Below are 26,048 nucleotides of genomic sequence, written 5' to 3'. Positions count from 1 at the left end.
GTGAGGAAGGATGAATATTTACAAAATGTAAGACCTGTGATGGGCTGTAGAAATCACAATACCAAGATTGGGCTGGTACTTAGCTCTCTGCGGGTTCAGCAACCGACAATTGAATATACAGACAACACAGCTTCACACAACGGAGCCCACCACTTCCTGGTTACAGTATGACTAAGGCTCAGAGAAACAAGGTTACAGGCCCAAGGCCCCCCCTGGGAGGTGAGGCAGGAAAATAGTGTGGCCGGAATCACAGACGGAATGCCCACCTGCGTGGACAAGTCACACGACTTCTCGTGCCACAGCTAGCACAGGAAGACGTAGACAATCCCTGATGCCCTAGCTCCAGATTCTGGTGAATTCCTGGCTCAGAGGAAGGAGAGCTGAGTTCTTTGGCAGAAGCCGTCCTGACATCCGGCCTGACGCTCCTGAGAGCGGGGGAGGGAGTGGGAATTTCCAGCTGCTTTTCATAACCAACGGCTCCTTCACTTCTGCTTCCTCAGATGTACGATGGGGCAGGGGAGAGGGCGAAAGGAAAGACAAATCAAGGCCTGTGGAGACAGCTCAGTGGTGCCCTACCTTGCAAGCCGGAAGACCTAAGTTGTCTCCAGAACCCAGGGGTGGAGAGGGGGTGGGAGGAGCAGGCATGGTGACATGGCCTTATAATCCCAGCACCTAAGGGATGGAGACACAAGCCGATTGCCCAGGCTCGCTATGCAGTCAATCTGACCTACTTGGCAAGCTCCAGGCCAGTGAGAGATCCTGTCTCAAAAATCAAGATGGATGGACGTGGTGGCATGTGCCTTTAATTCCAGAGGTAAGTGAATCTCTGAGTTCCAGGCCAGCCAGGACTACACAGTAAGATAAAAAATGAAAACAAACAACAACAAAAAATAAATATGTCTCAGCATCCTCAAGGGTGAATTTTTTCAGGGATGCTTTAACGTTACTGGTGTCTGGTTGTTCTTCTCTGTGAACATACAAACTTTCGAAGGCAATGGACATTTCTGCATTAACACGTGTACGGAACGTACAGTGTGCACAGTTCAGCTAAAGGTAATTCTCCGCTCTTCACTTGAGCAGGTAGGGCATATGTCTCTTTTCATAAGTTAGTTTGGAGTGTATAAACCAAACTAATATAGATTTTCATCCGTGCCATATGAAAGAATGGCATGATAAGTCCTGAGGGCTCTGTAGTCAACAAGGGTTTCTTGGCCATGGTTAGCTGATGTCCTGGCTGGAAACATTCATGTCTCAACCAGTTTCAAAGCTGTTCCCATGTAAAGGGATCAGCATATACTTTACCTGTTTTTTCATTCTTCCTGGTTTCTTTATGTGTGCAACCTAGCTCTTCAAGAGGTCTTCCCCCCAAACAAATCTTATCTTTGTTAATTTGGATGGAATCTGCAGCGTTTCTTCTTTTGTTGAAACAAAGACAAAACCTCTTCCCCAACATAACAATTCTGAAGTCAGGGCATCCTTAAAATAGATAGGCTATTCTAATTCAGAAGTTTTCCCCCATAATCCACTCAGCAGCTTTTGTTTTTGTTCACTGGAATTTAAGACATCTAAAGTCAATAAAGCCCTATGTAATCTATCTCAGAGGGTCTTTGTTATCTCTTTTTGTTTGTTAAGCATCTTTTAATGTACAATTAGAGCTCTCTACAACTGCTTGTCCTGTAGGATTGTGTGATAAACCTGTAATATGTTTTATATTATAATATGCAAAAATAATTGCTTCATTTTACTGGAGACATATGCTGGATCATTGTCAGACTTATTTTGTGTAGATATCCCCATAATAGCCATAACTTCTAATAAATGTGTAATTACAGACCAGGCCTTTTCAGAACTTAAAGCAGTCGCTCATTGACAGCCTATGTATCTATGGTATGGTACACATACTTTAATTTTCCAAGCTCTCCTAAATGAAACACATCTATCCTCCAAATCTCATTTCTTTGGGTACCTTTAGGGTTACTCCCTGCAGGTAATACAAAGAACGAGACATTTGGTTATACAACAAACGACATTTCCTTATAATTTTCTGGCTTGTTGCCAAGTGATTTAAAAAAAAAAATCTTTCTTCAAACTTTTGCTGTTAACATGGTTTTTAAATGAAATTCGGAAGCTCCTAGCACATATCCTACTAACAGCTCATCAATTTCATCATCACCTTGTTCCAGACAGCCTGGCAGAGCCCTGTGAGATCTGATGTGTGTTCCATACAATGGGTGAGTCCTATTTCTGATTACTCGTTGTAGTTGAGTAGTGAGAGCCAAGCAGCGGTGGTGGTGGTGGTGGTGGTGGTGGTGGTGGTGGTAGCGGCACACTCCTTTGATCCCGGCAGAGGTGGGCAGATCCTTGAGTTCCAGGACAACCTGGTTCCAGGGCAGCCAGGGCTACACAGTGAAACCCTGCCTAAAAAGTATAGATAGATAGATAGATAGATAGATAGATAGATAGATAGATAGTAAAGTTAATTTTGAATCATTCTAAAAAAGTCAAGCAGTTTCTATGTGTAAAACAACTCTTTTTGCATATTGAGAGCCAGTAATTATATTCAGAGATTCTGGAAATCTAATAATACTGTAAGAATGACCGTTGTACAAAATAAGGGCAAAAGGGGACTCTTTAACATTCCTTGTGGCAAGATCTCCAATGGTATCTTCTAGTTGGGCAACTATTACTATAAGTAGGTACTGAGATAGCAAGCCTTTCCCTTTCATGCTCATGTAAAGAGATTGGGGAAAATAAAAGCAATCTTTTAAATCAATTTTTGAACCAAATTACAGGGGCTCTGAGCCATCTTACTTTTTTTTTTCTGACTTATAACCTGTCTTTCCTGATTTATTTGTATCAGTATAGAATGTAGGGGCTCCAGAAATTGGTGTCCCTTTCACTATACGAGGGAGAATCCAATTAATTCTTATTATTAACTGAAGCCACTTGCTTTTGGCGTATTTGTTGTTAATTTCTCAAAAAAATGAAAAAACATTACTGCAAGCTCTTTGCCAATATTCATTTTCTGCCCATAATGAGGCAATCTCAGCATTAGTAAAATGATGAAGTCTCATTTTTTTTTCTTTCAAAATCAATTCAGAAACCTTTTTCTGCAGAGGTATTTGATTTTTTAATTCTGTTTGTATGCTTAAAAAATATTCATTTTAAGTTATTATCTTCTCTCTGCATAAGAATCCTGTAGGAGAATGAGCAGAAGGCAAAATAACCAAAATACAAGCCATCTTTGGCTCCAAATGGTTCACATGTGCATCCTGTCCATTTCTTTTCTACAAGAGCCAGTTCTCTCTGTGTAGGCACTGCTCTTTTTAAACTATTTTATTTGGGTTTCTTAATGCCTCTTCCTCCCTTCTCCACCCCAATTCCTTCTAACACCCCAACACTGGGTAGGAGAGAAAGGGTAATGGGGAGAGGGAGGCATAGTTTTCCTTAGCTACTTCCTGCTGGTTAGGGTCATTGGGTTCCTTATGGAAAGTCCATTCTTTTTCTCAGGAGATCTCCAACTTCACACACTGTTCAATAGCAATCAGGAGCAGCAGGGGTTGGGGGAGCACCAGTAGCCTTCTCCTTCCTTGGAGACCCCTTCTCTCTCTGGGTTCTGGCCTTTATTCCCCCTCGGAAACTTCAGATTTAAACTATCTACAATGGCAGAGGGCTCCTCTCAGAGCCTGCACCAGGCAAATAGTCTGCTGCTGTGGACCATCTGAATCAGTCCTGTATCCTACAGCTGGGATCAAAACAAAAACATGTTTATATCCACAACATTTCTCAGCTTCATCTGATAATTTTCTTGAACTACTTAACTCCTTATCATCTTGTAAGGTTTAAAATAAATACTTAGCTCTTGAGCAGTTAATCCAATTGTGGACCTTAGCCAACTAATATCTCCCAACAATTTTTGAAAATCATTAAGAGTTTTTAATTGGTCTCTCCTGATCTGTTCTTTCTGTGGTTGAATCTTTTGTACCTCTATCTTATATCTTAGATAATTAATACAAATCTCCTCTTTGTATATTTTTTTTTCAGGAGCAATTTGTAATCCCCAGCAGGACAAAATTCTCTTTACCTCATCAAACATTTTTTTTCTAAGATATTTGTACCTGAATCAACCAGTATGATATAATCAATATAATGATAAATTATGGACTGAGGAAACTGCTTATGAATTATTTCTAATGACCGTTGTACAAAATAAGGGCAAAAGGGGACTCTTTAACATTCCTTGTGGCAAGATCTCCAATGGTATCTTCTAGTTGGGCAACTATTACTATAAGTAGGTACTGAGATAGCAAGCCTTTCCCTTTCATGCTCATGTAAAGAGATTGGGGAAAATAAAAGCAATCTTTTAAATCAATCACTATGATAGGCCATGCCTTAGGTAACAGGGAAGGAAACAGGATTATAGCATGTAAAAAGCCCATTGGCTGAATGATTTTATTAATTGCTCTCAGATATTTCAACATCCTACATTTTCCAGATTTCTTTTTAATGAAAAATATAGGAGAATTCCAAGGACTGGTGGGCTCTGCCAAATGCTGGGCCTCCCGCCACTCTTGGACTAGATGCTTTTGGGCCTGCAATTTTTCTTTTGTCAGGGGCCATTGTTCTGCCCAAACAGGTTTGTCAGTTTGCTGCTGGTGACCCCCATATAAAATTAAAGAGTCAGCCTCTGCTGTATCCTGTTTATGGACAATTTGGACAGTCTGTAACTGTCTTCAATAATTTTTTTTATTTATTAGGAACTTCTCCTCTTTTATAACCTGTATTTAAAGCTGGCGTAATACTAATCGCAATAGGTCTCTTCCCCATAGATTTATGGCTATATTAGCCACATATGGCCTTAATTTTCCTATTTGACTTTCTGTTCCTATGCATTTAATCCATTTTAGACTCTGTTTTACCTGAGACAATGTCCCAATTCCTAGGAGGCCAAGCTGGATTCCAGGAATCCTGTGATAATAGAACTACATCTGCTCCTGTAGCCACTAAGCCTTCAATCTCAATCCCATCTAACTGTAATTTTAATTTTGGTCTCTTGTTATTTATAGTAGTTTGCCAAAATATCTGTTTCTTGGTATCTTTAGAATCTCTTGTTCTATCCATAGGAACTCCTCTATCTCTGCTAAATGGTTTATTTAAGTTCTGAGCAGCTCTGTTTGTCCTATCAGGCTTTGATTTTTCTAGTTGTTTTTTTCAGAATAGTCTTTCCTTGGTGGACAGGAATCAAATGGCTCATGTTGTTTCTTGTCAGGCCTTGAGAGAAGCTCCTTAAGACAGTTCTCTGACATCAAGGAATTTCCTTGAATATCTTTGGGCGACCTACATTTATGAGCCATATGTCCGTTCATTCCACATCTTCCTTTCACAGGAAACTTTCCTCATGAAAGAATTAGAAGATAAATTCTTATAGAAGAAGAATTTGTCCTTAGGAACTGTCTGTCTACAACCTTTATGGGAAACAATATACAGCTGCAGCAATGGGCATTTTGGGTGTTTTCACATCTTCTGTAATTACCTAATCATTATTGAATTGTGAGCACTAGATTCTACATTCACAGTATTTTTGATCCATTCATGAAGAGGTGCAAATCTGCTCCTAAAGGTCTAATAACCTCTTTGTAGTCTTCATTAGCCTTTTTACCTTCAGCATTAGCATTTTCAAAGGCTAACAAGTCAATTAAAAACTCTCCAGCAGTTGGATCTGACATTGCTGTATTTAGGACTGTAGTCAATCTCCGTAAAAAGCTGGTGAAAGATTCATTGGAACCTTGAGTTATCTTTGTAAATGATCCAGCTCATCTCCGTTTGTCCCAAGCATTTACAGCTGCCATACAGTATTGTCTAGAATGGAACCATCAAAGGTAATAAGTACTCAGAATGCGGGCCTTCACCTAGCAATTGACGCCTGACAATATCATTGTCTCCAGTCGATTTTGTTGTTCTGTGATTAAAGCCTCATCTTTCCACCACGTTAGCCATTGTAACTGAGGGTCAGGCTCTCAGATGGCTGTCGTCAAATCTCTCCAATCTTTTGGAATTACATGACTTTGCATGACCCAGCATTACTGATGTGACTATTAATATTTACTATTTATTTATCTTCTGGTAATGCTGCTGTTAATCCTAAACAGCTATATACCCAAATCACCATACAGAGACTGGGTTTATTTAGTTAACCTAGAACACAATGCTGGGCAATAGTTACTCTGTCCTAAACCTCCAAGCCCTCATAGTTTCCTAACATTTAGATTTCCCACATTATACTTGCCTTAGTGATATATTATGTCCAGTCCATCTCCACGTAGTTCCAAGATCTCTCTTCCAGCCCTGCTCCTCTCTTAGTTCTCCTCTTGCCCTTTCTCCTCCCACTCATTTCCTGCCCTCCGGCTCCTCCTCTCTTTCCTATCCTCTGGCTCCTCCCATTGCACAACATTATAGCTAGTTGCTTTATTTTGGCCTGTTTACACAAAGCTGATACAGGATGCTTAGAATAAGTATCACAATGCAATATCTGGACTGAAACCAGAGAGTGGGGGGGGGGGGGGAGAAATCAGCATTTGAATGAACAAGGGTAAGGTGTATACATTTCAAAAGAACATTATACCAACATTTCCCCCTTTAGTCCAATAAAAGGTTTCTTTTCTTTCAATACAATAATAATTATGAAAACTGTTAGGTAAAATCTACATGTGCAATGTTCAATCCATGTGTATTTAGTACATGGAGAGGGTATCTTAGGAGAAAGTATCTGATTATCCTATCTATCTTGACAAGTTTAAAGTTCTATACCTAATTAACTTTTATCCTTATTGGTATTACCTATATGACAGGGTTTCTTAATTTCTAAACAACTCAAGCTTAATTGTGGCACTATAACTATTTGGTCTTCAACCCCATCAGAGACTTGAGAAGGAATAAAATTAGTTACTTGAATAAATAGGAAGTTCATGTTAGCAGCTTCCAAAAAATAAAAAATTGACAGAAACAGTTTGCTGCCTGAACAGTCACCCATAATTCTCTGTAACGTTGGAGTATCATCTTCAGCCTTCTGGCTCAGAATATTTGACAGACATATATGTGAAACAGGAACTATTTAGGACTTGCTTACCTTGTCTTGGCAGAGTTCAGCAGTCGACTTGTCCTGCATTTAAGTTTGCCCATTTTGGGCAGAATATGTCTGTCATGAAGCGAGGGTATTTTCTTTACCAGAGTGGTTTGTTTGCCACATTTGAAGCCATCTTCATACAGAGGTTCTTTGATGCTCATTATCTTCTTTGAAGTAGACGGGGTGCTACCAGGAGATGACTTATCTCATTGTCAAAGAATCTTTAAAATAATAAAAACACTTTTAAATGCCATATTCTGTAGGTCTCTGAAGTTTTTGAAGACTACCTATCTTTATGTAATTGATTTGTTTACAAAATCACATCTATCTGTTAAACCTAGGATGTATACTCTTGTGATAAATTAGACTAGTGTCTGACATGACTATGAGTTGAAAAACTAGCAATTAACTTGCATTACCTAATACCCTAACCAGTTTTTAATAGCAGTTTAAAAGTATTGGAAGTAACCTTGACTTTCTATCAATATACTAAAGCTTATACCAATGTATCAAAAATACTTATTTTTGTATCAATATGCAAATTCCTATACCAGAGATAAAATTAACCTTATTTGGGAATAACAAATAAAACCCTAAATTGAGTAGATTCAATAATCTACCTTTTTTTTCTATTCCTATAAGATATTCCTGTATATTCCTTGTTTCACTTTGAATAAGACCATTAATAATAAACATCTCCCAGTGACAATAAAATTTCGTAGCCATAGCAAACAACCAAAAACATACCCAACCCCATTTAAGGATGCTGTTCTCATGAGTTTTTTTCTAGCTGACATTTTGGACATGTAGAAATCCTGTAGGGGGCCCAAATAAAACTGGGGAAAAAATGGTTAATTAAGCAAGCAATAACATTTGTGGTCCAGTCTTTGAGTGTTGAGAAATTTTAGGCTTAATAAAGTCCTCTTTGGAACAGTCTAAAATGCTGGACCAATTAAAATTAGTAGCTTTCTTCAAAGTTCTTTTAGGAGCAGGCTTTGATGAGAAACAGCAATTGAAGCAGTTGAGGCAGGAACAAGCAGAATGCTGGAACATGTAAGATGCTGGAATAGATTTGTCAATGTCTCAGCATGCTGAAGAATGATTCTGTTAGGTTTGATCCAGCATCTCTGGTGTCCGGTTCTTTTGTTCTGCAAACATATAACTTCTCAAAGCATTATAGAGTTCTAAAATTATAAATGTATGAGATGTGCAGGATGAAACTAAGCTGTAAACCAATTTAATCTATATCAATTAAAAGGTTAGCATAATACATGTTGAAGATATTATAGCCAAGGATTTATTGGCCAAGTATTGTTGAAGTTTTGGCTGGAGACACATTTTTATGTCTCAGTCAGTTTTAGAGCTGTTCCCATGTAAAGGGATCAGCAATATAAGTTGCCATTTTTATTGAACATTCAATCATTATCATGTTGAAATCAAAACAAGGTTGGATAGATTAAAATATCTTTTTGGGCTCTTGTGTGCCTGTTGTATTAGGCCAAGTTGCTACCTAGGGAAGCCTCCCATTGGAGAGAAGCTGGTTGCCTTGAGCAATAGAAAAACGCATGTTTTAAGTAAACTTTATATAAATTCTTTTTTAATTTAGAATATAAGTATACTATAGGTATCTTGTGCCTGTTTAGAGGTTAGCCCTAGATTTTATATATGTTGTAGCTATTTGTCCTATCCCCTTGTTTATATAGAATGGGCAGTTATGCCTTTAGAGCCAAACTTTATTTAAACTCCCTCTTACCTTTAGCATTTAAGCATACCCTAGGCATCTTGTACCTGGGCTTTACATTGATAGTGGCTGTTTTTGGCTTGCCCCTTTTTTATACAGACTGGGCAGTTATGCCTTTATAGCTGAACTTTATATAAACTATCTTAGCATTAGCATATAAACTCTCTTATCCTTAGCATTTAAGTATATCCTAGGCATCTTGTACCTGGGTTTTTACATTGGTTTTGGCTATTCTTTGGCTTGCCCTCTTTTTTTTAATATGGGATAGACAGTTTTGTTTTTGAAACATATGAATATAATTTTTGAGTTTTTTAGGACTAAACTAGATGACATGTACTTTGCCATCTTTAAGCCTCTTGTGTCTTTTTTACATAGGCATGACCAACATTTTCCCCCCGTGAAAATGTCTCCCGTTCAAAAGGAAAAGGCAGTTTCTAGAGCAGTGTGTCATTATCTCTCTTTACATAAACCTAAAAATGATGTGAATCCCATCTTTAGACCAGTAAGGACTTAACATCTATTATTAAGAAAAAAGAATTTACATGGTAACCTTAAGGAAAATTTTGTCATTTTGAATCTTAGACTATCTCTGCAAATGGCTAAGCATCAGGAGTTGCCATCCTGGCTTTTATTATGTAAATAAGCTTGATCTTTTTACTTTGTGTGGGGAAGAAAGGCATGTGCCTTCACCAACTTGTTCAGACATTATATATATATTTTATTTATTTATTTATTTATTTATTTATTTATTTATTTTTCAAATCAGCATCATTGTAACTCAAAGCTTTTAATTGAAAATCAAGCAAAGAGAAAAGAAAATTTTAAGTTTGGGGTCAGTTGTGCCAATTTACACTGTAACAAACAAAGCCCAGTTGGTTATTTTAGTTCATGTTTCAGTAAATTGGTGGACCTTACCAGAAAGAGCTGACAAATACCTTGTAGCCAGAGAGCTTTGAATTTTAGCCATTATTAATCTAATTATTAGGAAGAGTACCCTTTTTCTTGTCTGTAACTTAATATTCCAATCCTTGGTTTTTTTCTCCATTTTCTCCTTCAACTTTCTTGGAGAAGACTTGGAGAAGAACCAAAACCATTAAACATATTGCAACCAGATCCATGAATATGACAGCCAAAATGAAGCCAAAAGGGATAAAAACACCCTCTGACATGGCAATTTTTTATTTTAGATGCAGTTTAGTCCAAACTCTGACTAGAGGTTTGTCTGCCTTCAGTTCCTTTCTTTCCTGCTGTGGCTGCGGAGCTGAGCCAGTTGAGCCAGCCACAGTATAAAGGAGCCATGCTTATTTACCCCTCAGTTAGACTTCAGCAGCAGCCAGTTTTGTTCAGTTTCAGGTCTGCCCACAGGAGGCTGTCTTTTGTTCTTGGGCTGGTTTAAGAGTCTCTCTTAAAGAGACAGTAATTGACCGGGTAGTTTTTAGGTTTTAAGTTTGAGTTTTATCACTGGGAGCTTATTCCCCCTCCAAGTTATGTTTAAGTATGATTTAAAGGGTGTGGATACTTAGATTAGTTGGGTGCCATTTGTTGTAGATGACTATTAATATTTACTATTTATTTATCTTCTGATAATGCTGCTGTTAATCCTAAACAGCTATATACCCAAATCACCACACAGAGACTGGGTTTATTTAGTTAACTTAGAACACAATGCTGGGCAATAGTTACTCTGTCCTAAACCTCCAAGCCCTCATAGTTTCCTAACATTTAGATTTCCCACATTATACGTGCTTTTAATGATATATTATGTCCAGTCCATCTCCACGTAGTTCCAAGATCTCTCCTCCAGCTCTGCTCCTCTCTTAGCTCTCCTCTTGCCCCTTCTCTTCCCACTCATTTCCTGCCCTCCGGCTCCTCCTCTCTTTCCTGTCCTCTGGCTCCTCCCATTGCACAACATTATAGCTAGATGCTTTATTTTGGCCTGTTTACACAATGCTGATACAGGATGCTTAGAATAAGTATCACAATGCAATATCCGGATTGAAACCAGAGATGGGGGGGAGGAATCAGCATTTGAATGAACAAGGGTAAGGTGTATACATTTCAAAAGAACATTATACCAACACATTACATATTTGTTTCACATATGGCAAATATAAGCCATAGGTCATTATAGCTTCCTTAAATCTTTTTGAATCTTGTGGCTCTATAGTTTGCCATCAGAATTCTTGACAACCTTGTAGAATTCCCTCATATCCATCTAAATTCCCTTAACAAGGCTAGGAAAATCATTTTATGTTTTATAACAGATACAGACTGCCTTTTTGCAGTCTTGTTACATAGTGGTGCTTTAGACGTGAGATTGGATTCATTTAAAATTTCTTCATGATTTAAAGGATTGCCTAAATTTTGTTATGTTGTTTCTAACTTAGCAAGGATTATTTTTAGTCCCTTCCTTATCTAAGTCTGCCTTCTTTTGCTCTCTCTTGAAAGGAATATGTAAAAATGTAATTGTTACTGAAAATAATTATTTATATGCTGATTAGTGAAACAAAATCGTAAGGATTCCAGATGCATTGTGCCATTGTGTTTCCAGTTTTGTTTTATAATTAACCTACATAATAATAATCATTATTATTATTATTGTTAATTCACTTTGTATCCTGCTTGTAACCCCCTCCCTCATCTCTTCCTGGTCCCAACCTCCTTACCTCTTCCTCTTCTATCCCTCTCCCCTAACCCACTGACAGGGGAAATCCTCCTCCCCTACTGTCTGACCGTAGCCTATCAGGTTCCATCAGGAATGCCTGGATCCTTTTCCTCTGTGGGCTGGCTAGGTTGTCCCAGGGAGAAGAGATCAAGGAGTGGACAACCAAGTTCATGTCAGAGACTTTTGTCTTTTCTCCCTTTACTAAGGAACCCACATGGAGACTAAGCTGTCAACAGGCTACATCTGAGCAGGGGATGTAGGTCCTCTCTGTGCACATTTTTCAATTGATGCATCAGTCTCTGCAGTCCCCCTGGGCTCAGCTTTTTTGGCTTTGTTGGTCTCTTTGTGGGGCTCCTGTCCCATCAGGTCCTTCTATATCCTCCTTCTTCCATAAGACTCCCTGAGCTCTGTCCAAAGTTTAGCTGTGAGTCTCTGCATTTGCTTTGATCCCCTGCTGGGTGGAGTCTTTTAGAAGACATCCTGTTCCCTCTCTTCTCCCACTTCCGGTGCCTATCCTGTTTTCCCTTCTGAATGAGAATTAAGCATCTTCCTAGCGTCCTCCTTGTGGTTTAGCATCTTTGGGTCTGTAGGTTTTAGTATGTTTATCTAATATAATATGGCTAATATCACTTATAAGTGAGTATGTTTCTCTCCATTTTTAACATAGAAAATATTTTTTATTTTTTAATCTCTAACTCTTTCTTTCAGAGACTTTATTAATTTTAAACTATTTTCTTATAACTGTCTGAACCACTTTCTTTTCTCTCTTTTGTAATGGAAGTTTTGGTTTCTTTGTAAACTTGGTTATGTTCTGTAAATATGTTTTTGTTTTAATTCCAAGCGTGGGATTTTAGTTGGGCTGTAATTTGTCCACACCTGTGAATTGTCTCCTGTAGAGCGTGGCTTTTGCCAGCTGGTAACGGCCTTCCACGTGCAGCACAGAGAGGTGCGTGGTCTAGGACTCTGAGAAAGGGAAGAGGAGGCGGTGTTCAGTGTTGGTGTGTGGTATGTAGCACTTTGAGGAGCCCAGAGCCTAGAGACAGCATGGCTGTTTGTAGCAGACAGACAGAGGAAAGCTTTGGGGCACAGTGGTGTGGAGGAGTCTGCTAGCTGTGCCCGAGACTGATATAAAGCCCTTAAAAGAACCCCTTGACCCCTGAGAAGCCCGGAGAAGTAAAGGGGTCTGGGCCCTCTCTCCCCACTATAGAGGTTAGGAGGTTGGAAGGGAGGTTGAGGCCTAAACACCCCAAATAAAATAGAGTTTAAAAAAAATAGCACTGTATTCGTTAGCACTTAAACACAATCAGGCATCCTGTGCCCCAAGCACTGCCATCTCTGAGCAGCCTGGCTCCGCCGCAGTCTGTGTGCCCACATGCATGCCTGCCCCTTGCAGCCCGGTGCTCCTGTGTCTTCCCACCCAGCTGGGAAACTGCTGTGGGAAGTGAGCTAAAACTTGACAGTAGTTTTAATAATCCTACTTTAGCCTTAGCCTGTAACCTTAATTTGACCTATAATAGTCCTTGCCCTAACTATGATGTCAAGGACTTCCTGGGCTCTTGGAAACGCCATAGATTCCTATGGTGTTAGACTTAGCCAGAAAGCTTAAAGGTCAGAGAGCATTTCTTTGTTGAGATAGTCTAAATGTTGCAAGTGCACCTGTTTGTAGTTTTTGCCGCATGAAAACGGGCTTTGGGAACTGCCTGGGGCGGAAGTTTCAACTCCCAACTCTGGCTGCATCTGTAACGGATTAGCTTTCCATACCTGTGGTGAATAAATGGTTTTTGCCTGTCCTATTTATTTACAAGATCAGGGACCCAACACTTGGGGGGCTTGTCCATATTTGCTTAATTTGAGAAAAGGGCTTAAGTTTTCCAGCCGTTATTCTATCCTTTTCTTTTAACCTGGTGCTGATGGGTTAAGCATCTTCCTGGTTTTTCTGGTGTCTAGACAACCTGGGGCTCAAAGGGAGAACAGGCAGATGTGCTATTGGTCTCAGAGCCAGAGGGGATTGGAGAATGCTCCAACCACTCCTCTAGCCATTGGGTCATCCATTTCAGGCCCTTTGGAACTGAGTCAGGATCACCAAGTAAGGCTGACTTCCCCCAGCAATACTCTTCCTTGTTGTGTGTGCTGGTAGGTTTCACTTCCTGTCAGTTTTGTTTTCTCTTTGTCCTCATCACAACAACCTCTGTGTTTATCTCATTGTCAAGCTTATCTCCATCACAACTCTACTCCCTTAGACCTTGTCTCTCTCCACTTAAAGGATTTTCAGGCTGCTGCAGAGATCTCAACTTGTACTGTCTGCCTCCAGCAGCTCTTCAACATTTGGTGTCAGCTGACCTCCAGCGGGCTCATTTGATGTTCATTTGATTCTCTGGGTATAGGACATCATCGTTGGTGACCCGGACATCTGGACCAGATTCCTTACACTGTGGCCTGGAGGTTTCTCCTCTTTGACCCTCCAAAGTGGCTAAAATCTCTCCTTCCTTACAATCCATCCTCGGTCTTCTGCCAGAGCCTGATTGAAGAGTAAAAACAGTTCCTGAGTGGAGAGTGAGGATTGAATAAAATTTTAAAAAACCGACACACTACACATGGCATCAGTTTGAGAGGGCTGCCAGTAGAAACTGTCACACCAGTTTATTCCACAATTCCTTTTTATAGTCAGAGCAAAGCACCTTGATACAATGAAGGGTTCATGCAGAAGTCAAACTTGTTTATCTCAACCACTGTCTGTGTGATCCACACACAAACAAAAGGGGGTGAATTTGACAAAACATCTTGCTTATCCCTTTCTCCAGGTGAAGACCAGAGTGAAAACATGTTTTTGCTGAGAACTCAGTAACAAAGCAGCCTGACAAGCGGCTCTCCACAGTCTTCACTCTTAAGCAGAAGACCAAACTGGCTGCCCCTCTCTACTGACCCAGACCTGGATCTTCCCCCTCCCTAAAATCCCCAACCCTCGGTGTGGAGAGCCGCTTGTTTGTCAGGCTGCTTAGTAATTGAGCTCTCAGCAAAACAAACAAACAAACAAACAAACAAACAAACAAAAAACACACAAAACATGGTTTTCACCTTGGCCTTCACCTGGAGACAGGGATAAGCAGGATGTTTTACCAAGTTCACTTCTTTTTGTTTGTGTGTGGATCACACAGACAGGTGGTCGAGGGAAACAAGTTTGACTTCTTGATGAACTTCATCGTATCAAGGTGCTTCCCTCTGACTATAAAAAAGGAACTGTGGAATAAACTGGAGTGCGTAGTTTCTACTGGAAGCCCTCTCAAACAGATCCCATGTGTAGTGTTTATTTCTTTATTTATCTTTTAAATTTCAATCCTCACTCCCCACTCAAGAACTGTTCGACTCTGCTGGTGGGCTCTGGCAGTTTGGCACCTGAACAGGGATCTGAGATTCGGGGAAGCAGTGAAGGACACCATGGGTGTTGGTGAGCTCAGATCACAAAGTAAAGAGGAAAGAGTGTGGTGAGTAAAATTAGAGAGTAAAAATGGGACAAGGCAGTAGCCTCATGTTTTTGTATGGAATTTGATTAGAAGTAGTCTGTATACGTGGCATGGGACTGAGAAAGTAAAACTTTCAGGGTTAAAGAAAAAGAGGAAAGAAAGATGGGAGACTTCGGGACAAAATGCAGTTAAACCATCGGCTTCTCCAGAAGAGTTATATGTCCCTCCTAATGATAATAATTTCTTGTTAGGAGAAGACTTTGAGGATGACTTAGAGCCTGATGAGCTTACAGAGTTGGAAGAATAACAAGCTAGGCAGAAAGAAAAAGATATAACTTCTTCTTTTTTAAGTTTTATGGCTTTCCAATTATAGAGCAACCTGATGGACAGGGTACTATGGTGAAAGTTCATGCACTTATACCTTTTAAAAAATTAAAATTGAAAATTGCATGTGCTCAATATGGTCCTACAGCACCTTTTACTCAAGCTGTGTTAGAGTCCTTGTCTACTGAGGCCCTCTGCTCGGGGGACTGGAAGCAACTAGCAAGAGAATGTTTAGCATGGGAAGATCATTTATTATGGAAGTTAGAATTTGCTGAGCAGTGTCAAGCCACTGGGTTAAAGACACCAGGGGCTACACTTGGCCCTTCAGTAAGGAGGGGACCCCTCTCACACACTAGTCTGCTTTGGTTCCTTGAAGTTCCCAAATCCTTCTATGTCTCCTTGGCTCAGGACATGAACTGGACATGCTGCTCAGGACATGAACTGGACATGCTGCTCAGGACATGAACTGGCCCCTGGTATCCATACCACCACCCCCCCAGCCACAAAACTTATGAAACCCAGTCCAAGCAGAGCATGACAACACACATTTGTAACCACAGAACCTAGGAGGCTGAGACAGGAAGATTACTGCAAGTTAGAGGCCACCCTGAGGTACATAGTTCCAGGCTGGCCTACAGTGAGACCTGGAAATGGAGGTTGGGGGAGGGAAGAAGAATCAGAATTAAAACCCAGTCCTTTCTGCTTAAAGCCCTCCCATGGTTCACGAAAACATCATACTCTAAGCTGGCAAGATGGCGCAGCAGGTAAAGGTGCTCGCTACCACCTTTCTCTGTGTATAGCCCAGGTGATAACACAAGTTTGATCTTCAGAACTTATATGGTGGATTGAAGGAAGAGAACAGACTCCAGAGAGGTGTTTTCTGATATACACACACACACATACACACACACACACACACACACACACACATCTGCACATGCATGCAGAAATACATATTATTTTTTTACATATTATTTTTTTAAATCAGTAACAAAAAAGATATCTAAATTCTGAGTATATGACATATGCACTTGATTCCAGCACTCAGAAGACTGGTGTAGGCAGATACATGTGAGTTCAAGTCCAGCCTTGTCTACATAGCACGTCCCAAGCCAGCCAGTGCTATATAATGAGAAAGAGGGGCAGGGTCCAGATTTAAAAAGAAGAAGGAGGAGGAGGAGGAGGAGGAGGAGGAGGAGGAGGAGGAGGAGGAGAGTGAATTTAACGTAAAGCAACAAAAACAAAGGAAATGATAAATAGAAGAAATCCAAAAATTAGAAAAACAATTAAAAAAATCAGTAAAACCTTAAGTTGATTCTTTGGAACGATCAATGAAATCATAAACCTCTAGCTATGGAAATGGTGAAGAACATTGCTGAAGAAACAAAGAAGAGATGAAGCAACAGTTTAAAACCCTACAGACAGCAAAGAGGCCGCGGGGACAGTTAGGAGCAATCCTTTACCAATAAATCAAATACTCAAGTGAAACTAACAAGTTTCCTGAGGAACAGAAAAGTCACTGGAGAAGCTAAGACACAACAGGGATGTGACACAACAGTGGGGTGCCTGACTAGGACATGCGAGGCCTGGGACTCTACCTTCAGCATAGGAAGGGAGGAAGAGGGAGGGAGGGAGGAAGGGGAAAGGGAGGGAGGGAAGGAGGAAGGGAAGGGAGGGAGGGAGGGAGGGAAGGAAGAAGGGAAGGAAGGGAGGGAGGGAGGGAAGGAAGAAGGGAAGGAAGGGAGGGAGGGAGGGAAGGAAGAAGGGAAGGGAGGGAGGGAGGGAGGGAAGGAAGAAGGGAAGGAAGGGAGGGAGGGAGGGAAGGAAGAAGGGAAGGAAGGGAGAGAGGGAGGGAAGGAAGAAGGGAAGGAAGGGAGGGAGGGAGGGAAGGAGAAAGGGAAGGAAGGGAGGGAGGGAGGGAAGGAAGAAGGGAAGGAAGGGAGGGAGGGAGGGAAGGAGAAAGGGAAGGAAGGGAGGGAGGGAGGGAAGGAAGAAGGGAAGGAAGGGAGGGAGGGAGGGAAGGAGAAAGGGAAGGAAGGGAGGGAGGGAAGGAGAAAGGGAAGGAAGGGAGGGAGGGAGGGAAGGAGAAAGGGAAGGAAGGGAGGGAGGGAGAGAAGGAGGAAGGGAAGGAAGGGAAGGAAGGGAGGGAGGGAGGAGGAAGGGAGGGAGGGAGGGAAGGAGGGAGGGAGGGAGGGAGGGGCTGGAGAGATGGTTCAGTGGTTAAGAGCACTGGCTGCTTTTCCAGAGGACCCAGGTTCAATTTCTAGCACCCACAGGGCACCTCACAATTATCCCTACCTAACTCCATTTCCAAGGGATGCAGTGCCCGCTTCTGACCCCCACAGGCTCCAGGCACAGGCATACTACACATACATTCATGCAGGAAAAATTTACAAAAATAAAGGAGTATTTTTAAAATAAGGGCCCAGAGCGGTTAAGAGCACTGGCTGCTCTTGCAGAGGACCTGGGTTTGGGTCTCAACACCCACATGGCAGCTCACAACTCTCTTTTCTGTGGTGCTGAAGATAAGGGGCCTCACAGATGCCAGGCACCAGGCAGGCACTTCACCCTGAGCGATTTCTGCGGCCTATGACCCAAACACAAACAGAACAACTTAAAAGAGTCAACACCTACATCTATTAACAAGAACGGTGTAAAAAGAGAACCATACCCAAGTGAGCTTTACTCCAGGAATGCAAAGTTGGTTGAAGATTTGAAAATCAGGTTAACGAATTAAATTATTAATCAACTTAACACAAACAGGTTTCAAGCTTGGCCTGGTAGTGGACGGCTGAATCTGTTAATAATAACGTGTTGTAAAGAGGGAACTGCAACCAACTGAGCTCTATTCCAGGGATGCAAAGTTGGTGGAAGATTTGAGGACCAGGTTAAAAAATGAAGTTATTAACCAACTTAAAACAAAAAGGTTCAATTTTGGCTTGGCAATGTACACAGGTGACCTCAGTCCTTGTGGGGCTGAGAAGGGGGGTTATATATTTAAAGCCAGCCTGGGTTACAAAGTTAGATCTTGTCTGAATGTATACACACCCCCAAAATTTCAAAATAGATAAATAAAATGTTTCTCTCAATAGAAGTGCAGAGAGCATTAGCGAAAGTTCAAAATCCAGTCCCAGAAAGCAACACAAGTAAAGCAGGGCTACCTCCAGTGATAAAAGACATCTGCGCCCGGGTGGCCATCCTGCTGTCCTAGGGGGGACATTTCCTGCTGACCTGGGATGGCTGGGAGTGCCACTCTTGAAGCTTCTATCCAATGCTGTCCGTCACAGGGCAATAGAGGGCCATGTGTGGGAGGCCAGCCCTGAAATTCCATCAACCCAGAGGCTGAGGCGAGAACATGGCCAGCGGCTTGAAAATAGCCCCGTGTTCTAGTTGTCTGTCTGTTGCTGTGACTAGCAGTCTGGTTAACCCCTTCTCACAAGAAGGTTCACCCAGACTAAAAGCAACTTGGCGGGGGGAATGGGGTTCATTGGGCTTACAATTCCATGCCACAGTGAAAGAACCTTGAAGTTGGTACAAGGCGCCTTAAGACCAGATTCTCAGCACAAAGGAGATTTATTTTTTTCCAGAGGGACAAAGGGCAGGGAATAAGAGACAAAGACAGAAGACAGAGAATGAGGGAGAAGGAACGAGGAATAAGGGAAAGGAGAAGGAAGAGGAGGAAGGGGTATTTGCCCCAGCAACAAAGGACCACCTCTGGTCGGAGAGGAGACAGACATGGCACAGAGGAAAATGGCAGTTTATAAAGGAAAAGGGGGGAAACCCTGTGTTAGGATGAAGTATTTAATTTTGTTTGGACATTGGGTGAGCCGGCGGGGGGGTTGATTGCTAGACTTAAATACTTTGATATCTGTACCTTGGTGGTCAGCCTTAGGAGGAAGAAGTGGCCAAAAAAAAGGAGGGGGGGGAGAAAAGCCTTGGGGGATAGTATTAGGAATGTAAAGGTTCTAGCAAGGGAGAGAGAAAGGGGGTGAACGGGCAAAACCTGTCTGCAATGTTTGCTCTGGCCTGTATTTGCCACGCTGGGGCTCGCTAGAGCCCTTCACACAGTCCATTATTGAGGAAAAGTAATGGCAAGAGCTCGAACAGCTAGTCCCACCACATCCACGGTCAAGAGCAGAGTAACAACAAACTATCCCTGCTTCCTGCTTCCGCTCGGCAAGCTTTCTCTGCTCTGGTATAGTTCTCGGCTATCCCATGAAAGGGTATCCCCAATTCAGGGTAGTTCTACATCAATCAAAAATCAAGACAGTGCCCCACAGACACGTCCACAGGTCAAGCTCATCTAGACAACTCCTCAGTAAGACTCTCAGGTGAGTCTAGGTTGTGTGTAGTTGGTAGTTAAAAGTAATCGGCTCACCAGGAAGTGGTGGCCCAGGCCTTTAATCCCAGTACTTGGGAGGCAGAGGCACAGTTCCCTGAGTGCAAGTTCAGCCTGGTCTACAGAATGAGTTCCAGGATAGCCAGGGCCACACACAGAAACGCTGTCTCAACAACAATAAAAAGCAACTAGCTCACTGGGCTACATAATAACCTACCTTCAAGTTACTAAAATAATTGAGATTGCCAGTTGCAGCATGCAAGTTTGATGCATGAAATCCAGCTGTATTTCTGTGAACCGGTAACTTACAGAGAGAGAGAGAGCATGTTAATGTGAGTCGCACCTAACAACTGCAGTGAGGAAGAAGTGATTCCGAGGGATAATTCAGTGAAGGAGAGGTAACTCATGAACGACGCTATGAGGAACAAATACATAAGCTAATGAAGAAACAAAGGCCTAAATAATGTACAGTTGGCCTGTGTTTGGGATTAGATAGCTCAATATTATTAAAATGCCAGTTCTATACAATTCGGTTCACAGATTCCTGTCAACATCCTCCTCTGTGGAGATGGACAGGCATAGCCAGGAGTGGAGACAGACGCCTATAATTTCAGGATGTAAGTGTGGGGCAAGAAGACCAGGAGTTCAAAGTTATCCTTGGCTACACAGCAATTTCCAGAGTAAGCCTGGGCTACGTAAGACCCTGTCTCAAACACACCAACCAAACAATGACAAGCACATGCTAATGTTTACATGAAAACACATGAATCAGCTCAGACAGTTCTTCAAGAACGCAGGACTAGGCTGAGGCTCAGTGAGAGAGCACTTACTTCAGGTGTTTGCGTTCCAGGGTTCAAGCCCCAATACTGAAATTAACAAATACAGACATGCCCATGGAAGGATGGAAGGATAGAACAGAATTCGACAAAGCTGTGCTCTGGCCACATGTACATGTGACAACATGCCCCTCCATAATAAGTTAATTTTTTAAAAGATTTTTCTAAACTAACCAATGTTATGAATCAAATGGACCTGACAGATATCTACAGAACACTTTATCCAAACACAAAAGACTGTACCTTATTCTCAGCACCTCGTAGAACCTTCTCCAAAATTGACCATATAATAGTCGGTCACAAAGCAAACCTCAACAGATATAAGAAAATCCAAGTAACCCCTGTATCTTATGAGACCACCAGGTATTAAAGCTGGATTTCAACAAAAACACAAACAACAGAAAGCCTATAAACTCACGGACACTGAACAATGCTCTACTCAATGATCACTGGGTCAGATAAGAACTAAAGAAAGAAATTAAAGACTTTCTAGAATTCAATGACAACGAAGGCCACAACATACCCAAACTTATGGGACACAATGAAAGCAGTGCTAAGAGGAAAGTTCATAACACTCAAAGTCTTCATAAAGAAACTGTACAGATGAGGGAGGGGGCTACAGCTGGGATACAAAGTAAATAAACTGTAATTAATATAAAAAGTAAAAATTTTATTAAAAAAAGAAATTGAACAGATCTTATACTAACAATTTAAAAGCACATATGAAAGCTCTGGAACAAAAAGAAGCAAACGCTCCCAAGAGGAGTAGATGGCAGGAAATAAACTCAGGGCTGAAAGCAATAAATTACAAAGAGAACAATACAAAGAATCAACAAAACCAAGAGCTGGTTCTTTGAGAAAATAAAAAAGACAAACCCTTAGCCAAACTAAAAGGCAAAGAGACAGTATCCAAATTAACAAAATCAGAAATGAAAAGGGGGACATAACAATAGCCCCTGAGGAAATCCAAAGAATCATTAGATCTAACTTCAAAAGCCTGTACTTGACAAAATTGGAAAATCTAAATGAAATGGATGATTTTCTAGATAGAAACCACTTACCAAAGTTAAATCAAGATTAGGTAATATTTCAATAGTCCTGTAACCCCTAAGGAAATAGAAACAGTCATTAAAAGTTTCCCAACCAAATAAAAGCTGAGGGCCAAATGATTTTTAGTACAGAATTCTACCAGACTTTCAAAGAAGAGCTAAAAATAATACTCCTCTACTATTCCACAAAGTAGAAACAGAAGGAACATTACCAAACTCATTCTATGAGGCCTGTCACCCTGATACCCAAGCCACACAAAGACTCAACAAAGAAAAAGAATTTCAGACTAATTTCCTATGGAACATTGATGCAAAAATACTCAATAAAATACTCGCAAACCTAATCCATGAACACATCAAAAATATCATCCACCATGATCAAGTAGGCTTCATCCTAGGGATTCAGGAATGGTTCAATATATGAAAATCCATCAATGTGATCCACAATACAAACAAACTGAAAAACAAAAACAAAAACACATGGTCATCTCATTAGATGCTGGAACGGCCTTTGACAAAAGCATTGAAATATCAGGGCTACAAGACACATACCTAAACACAATAAAGGCAATATACATCGAGCTGATATTAAATTAAATGGAGAGAAACTTAAAACAATTCCACTAAAATCAGGGACAAGACAAGGCTGCCCACTAACTCCGTATCTATTCAATATAGTACTTAAAGATCTAGCTAGAGCAATAAGACAACTAAAGGAGATCAAGGGGATCTTGATCCAATATAAATTGGAAAGGAATAAGTCAAAGCTATTCACAGATGATAGTATAAATACATGACCCCAAAAATTCTACCAGAGAACTCCCACAGCTGATAAATACCTTCAGCAAAGTGGCTGGATACAAAATTAACAAAAAAAAAAAAATCAGTATCCCTCCTTTATACAAATGATAAACAGGCTGAGAAAGAAATTAGGGAAACAACACCCTTCACAATAGCCACAAATAATATAAAATATCTTGGTGTAATTCTATCTAAACAAGTGAAAGACCAGTATGAGAAAAACTTCAAGTCTCTGAAGAAAGAAATTGAAGAAGATATAAGAAGATGGAAAGATCTCCCATGCTCATAGATCAGTAGGATTAATATGGTAAAAATGGCCATCTTACCAAAAGCAATCTATAGATTCAATGCCATTTCCATCAAAGTTCCAACACAATTCTTTACAGAACTGGAAAGAGCAATTCTCAACTTCACATGGGGGAAAAAAACAGGATAGCTAAAACAATCCTGTACAATAAAAGCTCTTCTGGAGGTATCACCATCCCCGATTTCAAGCTGTACTACAGACCAATAGTAATGAAAACTACATAGTATTGGTATAAAAACAGAAAAGTAGATCAATGGAATCAAATTCAAGACCCAGAAATAAACCCACACACCTGTGGACACTTGATTTTTGACAAAGAATCCAAAACCATACAGTGGGAAAAAGAAATCATCTACAAATGGCGATGGATGCCCGAGTGCAGAAGAATTCAAATAGATCCATAGCTATCACCTTTTCCAAGACTCAAGTCCAAGTGGATCAAAGACCTCAACATAAAACTGGACACACTAAATATAACAGAAGACAAAGTATTCAATAGCCTTGAACACATTGGTACAGGAGGTAACTTCCTGAATAGGGCACCAACAGCTCAGGCACTAAGATCAACAATTAATAAATGGGACTCCATAAAACTGAAAAGCTTCTGCAAGGCAAAGAACACTGTCAATAGGACAAATTGACAGCCTACAGAATGAGAAAAGATCTTCACTGTCCCTACATCTGACAGAGGGCTGTTATTAAAAATAAATAAATAACTCAAGAAATTAAGCATGAACAAACCAAATAATTCAATTTAAAAAATGGGGTACAGACCTAAGCAGAGAATTCTCAACATGAATCTATAATGGCCAAGAAGCACTTAAACAAATGCTCAACGTCCTTAGCCATGAGGGAAATGCAAATCAAAATGACTCTGGGATTCCATCTTACACCTGTCAGAATAGCTAAGACCAAAAACTTAAGTGACAGCACATGCTGGCAAGGGAAACTCTCCTCCATTGCTGGTGGGAGTGCAAACTTTTACAGCCACTTTGGAAATCAGTCTGGAAGTTTCTCAAAAAAAAAAAAAAAAAAAAGGACTAGTCCTAACTCAAGACTCAGCTATACTACTCCTGGGCATACACCCAAGAGATGCTCAACCATACAAGGACATTTGCTCAACTATGTTCATAGCAGCTTTACTCATAACAGACAGACGCTGGAAACAACCCAGATGTCCCTCAACTGAAGAATGGGTAAAGAAAATGTGGTACATTCACACAATGGAATACTACTCAGCTATTAAAAACAAGGAAATCATAAAATTTTCGGACAAATGGGTGGGACTAGAAAACATCATCCTGAGCGAGATAACCCCGACCCAGAAAGACACACATGGCATGTACTCACTTGTAAGTGGATATTGGCCATAAAGTACGGGATAACCATGCTACAACCCACAGACCCAAAGATATCAAGTAGCAAGGAGAACCCAAGGGGCGGTGCTTGAATCTTCGAAGGAGAAAGAAAATAGATACCTGAGGTAGATGGAGGGCATGGGAGAGGGATAGGGAGGGGAACAAGGGTGAGGATCAGGAGTGGGGAGTGAGGAAGGCTGGGAGAGAGAATGGACATCAGTGGGAGGGAGCATCCTCTCTGGAATGGAAGAGATTCCAGGAGTCTATGGGGTGATCCTAGCTAAAACTTCTACCAGCGGGGGATATGGAGCCTGAAGAGACCGCCTTCTGTAGGCGGTTGGGACTTCCGGTGGAGGGAGGGGGACACCAACCCATCCACAAAACCTTGGGTCCAAAATTTGCCCCGCCTACAAGATATGCAGGGATAAAGGGATAAGCAGAGGTTGAGGGGAACGGCCGACCAATGGCTGGCCCAACCTGAGACCCACCCCGTGGGAGAGAGCCAACCCCTGACACCATCAATGATTCTCTGCTACGCTTGCAGACAGGAGCCTTGCGGAATTATTGATTGAGGGAGCCGGAGGGGTCAAGGATGCCACGGGAAGACCTACAGAGTAAACTAACCTGAGCCCGTGGGGCCTCGGACTGAACCACCAGCCAAAGAGCGTGCACGGCCTGGACCCAGGCCCATATGCAACAGATGTGCAGCTTGTTCTTCACGTGGGTCCCCTAACAACTGCAGCGGGGGCTGTCTCTGACTCTGTGGTCTGTCGCTGGATCCCTTTCACATAGCTGGGCTGCCTTGTCTGGCCTCAGTAGGAGAAGATGCTCCCCGCTTCGGCTTGATGCCCCAGGGTGGGTTCGTACCCATGGAGGCCCCCCCACTCTGAGGATAGGGAATAGGGGTGTGGGAGGGGTGAGAGGGTGGTACTGGAAGGAGAGGAGGGGTTCTGTGATCGGGCTGTAAGCTGAATACAAAAGTAAATAAAATAAAATTTTTAAAAGAACTGAAAATATTTATTTTTAAAAATCTGTAATTTTTAAAATTATTTTAACCGACTCTCTACATCCACCCGGCTCCTGGTTCCAAACTACCTGGGCTGTTCTTGGCCTTGGTCGGAGAAACGTCTTTTTGCAGGGGGCAGCAGTCAGCGGAAAGATGCATAATTGGCTAAAGTTCTGAAAATAGGAGACTGAGGGACCCAGCCCTAGAGAGACACCTGTGTTAACCCCAGCACCAGGGGTTAACTCCAGTTCCAGGGTGATGCGACACTTCTAGCCCCTGTGGCCTCCTGCACCAACTCACACACACACACACACACACACACACACACACACACACACACACACACACACACACACACAATTTAAAAGAGGGAAGGAAGGAAGGAAGGAAGGAAGGAAGGAAGGAAGGAATCAGAAATCATCACAGGCCAAAGGAGATATGGTGAAAAAAACAACATATTGGTGGGTGAACAGGAAGTCCGAATAATGGGTGACTTTAATAATGAATGGCCTGAAGGGAACAGGTCATGGCTCAGCCTGCCAGGGGCAAAGCAGGACTCACGGGCAGGAGGCAGTGTGTGGCTTGGCCTGGGAGGCAACAGTACCGGGCTCACCTGCAGGGGGCAGCGCAGAACCTGGCCCACAGAGGGCAGTGCAGAGCTCACTGGTGCAACTGGGCGCAGTAGCTGTTCGGGTCCACCCAGTCGTTGCCATGGAGCTCGTGAGCCCAGAGATTTCTTTTTTCTTCTTTTTTCTTTCTTTTTTTTTTTTTTTAACTTAGAAAAGACCGTTTTTGTGAACTCTCCCAGTGTTCAACATTGGCTGCGTTGCTTCAATCACAGCCTGTGAACCACATCAAACAGGTCTTAGCGGTCAAGCCACACCGCTCAACCTGCCAGCTCAGCCGCGTGACCAGCTCTGGCGCAGACTCAGGCCCTGGCTGCCCTGGTCCTTCTCACCAGGCTCCGAGAGTCAGGGACACGGCCACAGCAGCAGGACCCTCCCAGCACCGCCTGTGCCCTGCGGACCCTTCACAATA

The 26,048-nt window shown here is 41.8% G+C and overlaps 1 long non-coding RNA gene across 1 annotated transcript; it reads left to right on the top strand.

Moving 5' to 3' along the window:
* Window positions 1-672: 672 nt before the first annotated feature.
* On the top strand, window positions 673-24,970 carry LOC132656789 (uncharacterized). Its single transcript, XR_009594510.1, has 3 exons — window positions 673-814; window positions 2,184-2,231; window positions 24,549-24,970. It is a non-coding gene; the product is annotated as an uncharacterized LOC132656789 (long non-coding RNA).
* The last annotated feature ends 1,078 nt before the right edge of the window (window positions 24,971-26,048 follow it).

The sequence above is a fragment of the Meriones unguiculatus genome, chromosome 1 (genome assembly GCF_030254825.1).
Source record: "Meriones unguiculatus strain TT.TT164.6M chromosome 1, Bangor_MerUng_6.1, whole genome shotgun sequence".
Lineage (NCBI taxonomy): Eukaryota > Metazoa > Chordata > Mammalia > Rodentia > Muridae > Meriones > Meriones unguiculatus.
This window is presented reverse-complemented; position numbering and strand designations above follow the sequence as displayed.